Here is a 6,691-nt window from a genome sequence, read left to right as displayed (position 1 = left end):
AGAGGCACTATCCTCCTTGCTTTGACTGAAAATCCCCCCCACTTTTAAAAATCATGGCATTGTCCTCCAATCTCCTCTTCTAGCAGCCTTTCCAACTAAGTTCATCACCTGTGGAGTTAAGAGTGCAGTGCTATTAATCTCTTCCATGACATCTTCCCTTGCAATTCACTGTCATTTACTGTTAATTCCATAGGTACCCTCCAGACTACTTCCTAGATTATGACTCTAAAGCAACATGACCCTCTTGTTTTCCCTTATGCTGTTTTTGGTGGCTCTCCTTTCTGTCCGTTCATCAGCCACATGCTCAACATCTTATGGTCCCTTGGCATCAGGAAGATGAGACTTCCAGCGTGATTGACCAGAATGCTGCAACATGATTGCTGGCAGGAGTGAGACCTTGTCAGCATATAACACCTGTGCTCAAAGATCTGCACTGGCTGCTGATTTGCTACCAGGCCAGGTTCAAGGTGTTACTATTGATATATATAGCACATGGAAGAACCCTTTGCCTAGAGGATTGCCCTCTGTAAAGTAGGACACTTAGACACCCTAATGGTAAAAAGTGTTTTTCAACCCAGTTGACTTGGTGGAACACCAATCAGGAAAACTATATTTCCCCCAGTTCCTTGAATGCCCCTTTATCCAGAGCAGCCCCACTCGGTCAAGGCCAATAGCTGGAAAGCAATAGGGATCACACACTCACATGGAATGAATGGAGGGATGGATGGGCGTCACAGACACTTTTAAACTACACTTTGATATCACCCCAGACAATCTCCCACATCAAACAGCCCACTTAGGTAAGGTCTCTGTACATAGCTGGTTTTCCTGTCTGGTTCTTGACACCCCCTACTCAGAAATATTTTTTTTATCAAAGAGTGAATAAACTTTTACAGCCTATGGACAACACTCCCATGCAGTCAACCTTCCAGGGCCTGCAAACCAGTGGGGCTGGGACAAACAGTGAGTGTGGCTGATAAAAAAAGAGGGTGAGGCCACCTGTCTCTTTTTCATATGCTTCTCTCTGTAGTGCCAGATCTAGGGCAGTGCAGGCTGTTCCCCTGCTCAGGGTGCTGAGCCAAGGGGGCATAAAATAATAATAATAGTAATAATAATATTGGTAGTAGCAATAATAATAGTAGTAATAATAATAATAATAATAATAATAATAATAATAATAATAATAATAATTAATACTTATATTCATGTGGGTACCTACTGAGAAACCCCATTAAAAAGCAACTGTACCAAAAGGAATTACTGTGGAAATAAAATATATTGGGGGAAGTGCCAAATTTTGTCCTCACTTAGAAAACCGTATTACCAAAGTCTACCCCTGCTCTCTGTCATTCATACACAAATCCACATGCATGCAGGTAAAAGGTAAATGTAAGGTAAAGGACCTTACATACATAGTCAAAGGCGTCTATGCGGTGTGGCGCTCATCTCACTTCAGGCTGAAGGAGCAGACAGCTTTCTGGGTCATGTGGCCAGCATTCTGGTGCACCGGGACACTGTGATAGAAGCCAGAGTGCATGGAAACGCCGTTTACCTTCCCCCTGGAGCAGTACCTATTTATCCACTTGCACAGGTATGCTTTCAAGCTGCGAGATTGGCAGAAGCTGGAACAGAGCAACAGGAGCTCACCCTGTCTCAGGGATTCGAACCACCAACCTTCTGCTCAGCAAGCCCAAGAGACTCAGTGGTTTAAGACCACAGCTCCACACATAATGCTCCCACACATCCATTTTCATGCATAACACACCTGCTCATTCACTCACACTCATTCTTTTTCATTCCCTCTCTTTCATGTTCAGGGATTGACCAACAAGCCTTCTTTGCACAAGGTGAGAAAGAAACATTTTCATCACAAAATTGCACAGATGCCACTCCAGCCCCATCTTGACCATCATAGTATCTCTCATCTTTCAACTTACATGCCCGCTTTCTGTCTTGCACCATGCGGAATGAAACTGGTCTCCATATCCCTAGACGGGAAATGCTTGGGTCCACATAGTAGCAGGGCCCAGGACTCTCCGTGATCGAGATCACTTGCAAAGGAAAGAAGAATTGTCTGCATGAGGCATGGTGTGGATTCTGAGCTATTTAGCTTGGTTGCAATGACTGACTTCCTATCCGATATCAATTAAAGGCACCCACTAGCTAGATAGCAGTGAATATGTTAAGCTCCGCCCCCCTGCACCTCCATTCCTGTTATCCTTCAACATGGCTTAAGTGTAGATCATCCTCTTCCCACTAAGGTCCACAGCTGTACAACTGAGAACCCTGATTTTTGTGCAACCATAATAATCAGCAGTATAAGACCCTCCAGCCCTTGCTGGACTACAACTCCTATCATTCTTGACCATGCTGACTGGGGCTGATGGGAGTTGTAGTCAAGAAACAACTACATTAGCCCCCTACATGCAGTGCCATTGATCCAGTTGGAATGGAAACTTTGGAAAGCCACCCAGCTCTTGATCATGGATCACCCAGGTCCCATCAACTGTGGCCCCGATAATTAGAGAGTCCCAAAAACACAGGTTGTCAATCTCTGTTCAAATGTTTTGCCAGCAAATTTAACAGTTGTTTAGCCAGCTTCACCCTGTGGGTCAGTTAATGCTGTTGGGAAAACCCAAATAACACAGAACCTAACTTGTCAGCATCTTACATCTTTCACTGGATTTCACACGCATTGTGTAGGCTGGCTCAGCATACTTGGTGAAGTCATGGTCCTTAATGCCAGTGAGAGGCTACCTACCATACTTCCCAGGTCCTGGCCCTGCAAGAGAACCACAAGGGGGGGAGGAATAAAAAAAATAATGGGAAGACAACCCGGAACCATTAGCATTTGCAGATTATGAGCTGCCACACTGGGTAAAAGGGCAAAATGGAATAATATATTGTGTTGAATAATATATTGAATAATATATTGGGTTTTGGAGCTACAGCTCTCTAGGTGTTGTTGTTGTTGTTTAGTAGTTTAGTCGTGTCCGACTCTTCGTGACCCCATGGACCAGAGCATGCTGGGCACTCCTGTCTTCCACTGCCTCCCGCAGTTTGATCAGACTCATGTTTGTAGCTTCGAGAACACTGTCCAACCATCTCATCCTCCGTCGTCCCCTTCTCCTTGTGCCCTCCATCTTTCCCAACATCAGGGTCTTTTCCAGGGAGTCTTCTCATGAGGTGGCCAAAGTATTGGAGCCTCAGCTTCACAATCTGTCCTTCCAGTGAGCACTCAGGGCTAATTTCCTTAAGAATGGATGTGTTTGATCTCCAGGTGTTGCTGCACTGCAACTCCCATCATCTCTGACCATTGAACCAGACTGGCTGGGGCTGATGGAAGTCCCACAACATACTTTTCTTCTCCCTCTGGTAAAATCTCGCTAGCCTTGGGCCAGGATATTTGCATTGCAATAGGAAGTGAGCATTACAAGGCACCTGAATTCTTCTGTGGCTCGGACTATAATTCAAGCCAGAGAAGATTTCCCATTTTACTCAACCACCTATGCTCTGCCTGTACTTTCCCAACCCCGTTCCTTCATCCCCTTTAAACAAGCGTTACCCTGGTAGGACAACAGCAGTGGTGACATACCAGCCACAGGAAAAGGAAAACAAAAGAAAAAAAAATATTATTAGCCTGACTCCCTCCTTTGGCAATCTTCACAGAACTCTAGCCCAATGGTTGCCATCAATTTGATTTGAATAAATTTTATAATGAAATGATTTTAGAATGTTGTATTATTTTATTGTTGTTAGCTGCCCTGAGCCCAGCTTCGGCTGGGGAGGGCGGGATATAAATAAAATTTATTATTTATTATTATTTATTAACAAGGAAATATGCACTGTCTCGCATGCTAGCAGTACTCTTGGAAGAAAGTTCTGATGGTGACTGAGAAATGTAGATCAGTTTCCTTCTTTGGTTTCCACAAGAACAAAAAAGGAACCCTGATGGATCAAGCCAGCCAGCCACCGAGTCCAGCATCCTGTTCTCACAGGGGCTAACCAGATGCCAGAGGGTCTTTCAACAATGCTGTTGAACACATCCAGACTGGCAAAGATATGGGTACCTCTGTATTCCTGATCTCCTTCTCTCTCTTGCCCCATCTATTCCCACAGCTCACCTTTATACTTGGCACTGATGGACGCATACTGCTTCTTGATGGCCGGCACTCTGGCTGGATGCTTAGAGATACCAGAAAGACAACTAACAGGCTGAGCTGCACCTTTGGCTCTGGAAGTCGGCATTGGAGTGTGCCCACTGCAGTGGGGAGTCGTATGTGTCACCAGTGCTCTGGGGAATGAAAGTAAATGAATGAATGCAAGTCCAACCTGCAATAAAATGTTGCACCATGGAGTGTTGCAGCTCAGGGTTCCAGCTACTCCGTTCTACCCCACCCCAAACAGTATTCAATTTCCACTAAGTATGCTAAGTTCACATTGGGCTATTTGGGGAGGGGGGAGTGTTCTCCTCTGAGGGATCTTATCCTATCCTATCCTATCCTATCCTATCCTATCCTATCCTATCCTATCTTCAAACCTTGCCGTTTTCTCCAGGCTTGCTGAGCCCTCCGTCTTGCACAGATGGTGCTGTTTTGGCCACATAAGGACCATAAGTGCTAAAAGAATGGAGATTGCTGCTTGTTTATGTGATTTAACGGCGTGTACCTAGGCCAGGGTAGCCAACATCCCAAGAGCTTGTTGGACTCCAACTCCCATCAGCCCCAGTCACCATGGGATGATGGGAGTTTTAGTCCAACAACAGACAGAGAAGAGCCCCTTTGCAGCCCCTGCACTGTAAGGGCTAAGGGAATGAGGGTGAATCCAGAGGTCTGTGTGCCTTTGTTTATTTAAACCAGGAATGGGAGCAGAATGAAGGGAGCACCACCTCCAGAGCATGAGACCAGGCCTGATCCCTCACCCTGAGCACTTTGGAGGGGGTGGGGAATAAAACTTAAATACAGGGCACAAAAACAATGCCTTTTGTCATCTCCTTGTAGTGGCATGGTCTGTGGGGCAGCATTTGGAGAATACAAACAATTTCTTCTGTGTCTTTCTAATTCTCTGGAGTTTCTAAGAGAGGTGGCAACTGGCCTTTGCATTGCTATGCTCCCTAACCCTAATCATGCTAATACACAGTAAACAAAGGTCTTAGGATTTCAGTTACCAATCAAAGTAGCAATTGGTTGTGTCAGTCACCCATACCGCTGATGCTGCTTCTCTGGATGGAATGGAAATCTGGATGTAGATTTCAATAAGGAGTGGGGATGTTACTCAGCTTTCCAATTCCTCCTCTACCCCCTCCTTTTTGGAACATAAACAATGCCTCATGTCGCAATTCGCTCCCAGGTTGCCCAGGCGATGCTGATGCAAGTGTGGAACCAGACTTGTTTATTTCCATATTACCATGGTTCTGGCAGAATACTCTCCCTCTCCCTCCCTCCCTCCTCTCTCTCTCTCTCTCTCTCTCTCTCTCTCTCTCTCTCTCTCTCTCTTTGTGTGCTGCTAATACAAGTCCTCCTTCCTTGCAAGTTACCAGCCCGGGGGGGGGGGGGAGAGCCACAAGCCCAAAATACCACATTTTGTTTCATAAGACCCATGGGCATAGCTAAGGGGGGGGGGGACAGAGGGCAGCTGCTCCCTATCAAATAAAACAATAGAAATACTTAACTGACCAATCATGTCATTTCTGCCCCGCTAACAAAAGTCCTCGCTATGCCCATGCTAAGACCATGTTCCCCATTCCTTTGCCTTCATATGATATAGTATTCATTGATTTTTTTGGTTCCATTTTTTCGTTTTATTTGCAGCATTTGTATTCTAACCTTTCCCCATTCCCAGGAGCTCAGAGAGGGGTGTTTGCACAGGCTGCCTGGGCAACAATGACCACATCCCAGTTAAAATGAAACAAAAAGTCCAGAAAGCATAAAAAAATGAACCTCAAAGCAAAAGAGAATGTTTCTCAATATGAACAGAGGGATGGAGAGGAAATTCAGTTCCCTTAACATGAAACTGACCCAATTCACCCTTCCTTAAACAAGAGGCACACTGAAACGCAGCTTTCTTTTGAAATTTGCACTTCTTGGAATTTTGCCACATGGTTCTCCAACAAAAAACAATGTGGACATACTGTCAGGGAACTGACATCGGAGCAGAGGGGAGAGGCGAGGCTCCCGGACTCTGCAGGAGAGGGGACAAGTAAGGGAAGAGAGAGAACGTCATCTGGGGAAGGAAGTCCAGGTGACACCAGGAAGAAGGGAGAGGCAGAGAGCAGCTCGGACGTGAGGCTCCGAGACTCTTCCAGTGAAGTCAGTGAGGAGGGTGGAGGACCACCACTCGGCACGCCCACTCTGCGCAGAAGGCTTCCGCGCAGAGAGGCGAGGCGAAGGTTGTCTGTTAAGGAATTCTTTTTTAAAAAAAAAATAAAATATTTATTGCAATTTTTAAAATAACGAACAAACCACCAAACATATAAAATACCATCACCATACAGACAGAAAAAGTCAAAGCAAAGTTAAGAAATAAACAAAGAATAAAAGAAGAATACATATAAAACACAGTTGTTCATAAGTCATATTTTCATAATCTTTGGACTTCCTCGCATCACCCTTCCCTGCGTTCTCAGTCACATAGTTATAGACAGCAATTTATTACCTTATTTCAATTCTTATTTTGTAAATCTCGGATATTA

The 6,691-nt window shown here is 45.0% G+C and overlaps 1 pseudogene across 1 annotated transcript in view; it reads right to left on the bottom strand.

Moving 5' to 3' along the window:
• Positions 1–5,317, bottom strand: part of LOC308578315 (protein CIMAP1C-like) — an 841,760-nt pseudogene extending 836,443 nt beyond the window's left edge. The window contains exons 1-4 of the transcript in view: positions 5,206–5,317; positions 4,125–4,294; positions 2,672–2,782; positions 1,938–2,051 (exon numbers count right to left, since the gene is read on the bottom strand). The product of the transcript in view is annotated as a protein CIMAP1C-like (transcript). The remainder of the gene's footprint in view (positions 1–1,937; positions 2,052–2,671; positions 2,783–4,124; positions 4,295–5,205) is intronic.
• Positions 5,318–6,691: the final 1,374 nt, after the last annotated feature.

Source organism: Podarcis bocagei (assembly GCF_964188305.1).
Source record: "Podarcis bocagei genome assembly, chromosome: W".
Taxonomy (NCBI): domain Eukaryota; kingdom Metazoa; phylum Chordata; class Lepidosauria; order Squamata; family Lacertidae; genus Podarcis; species Podarcis bocagei.
Note: the sequence above shows the minus strand (reverse complement) of the source record. Positions and strands in the feature narration are given on the sequence as shown.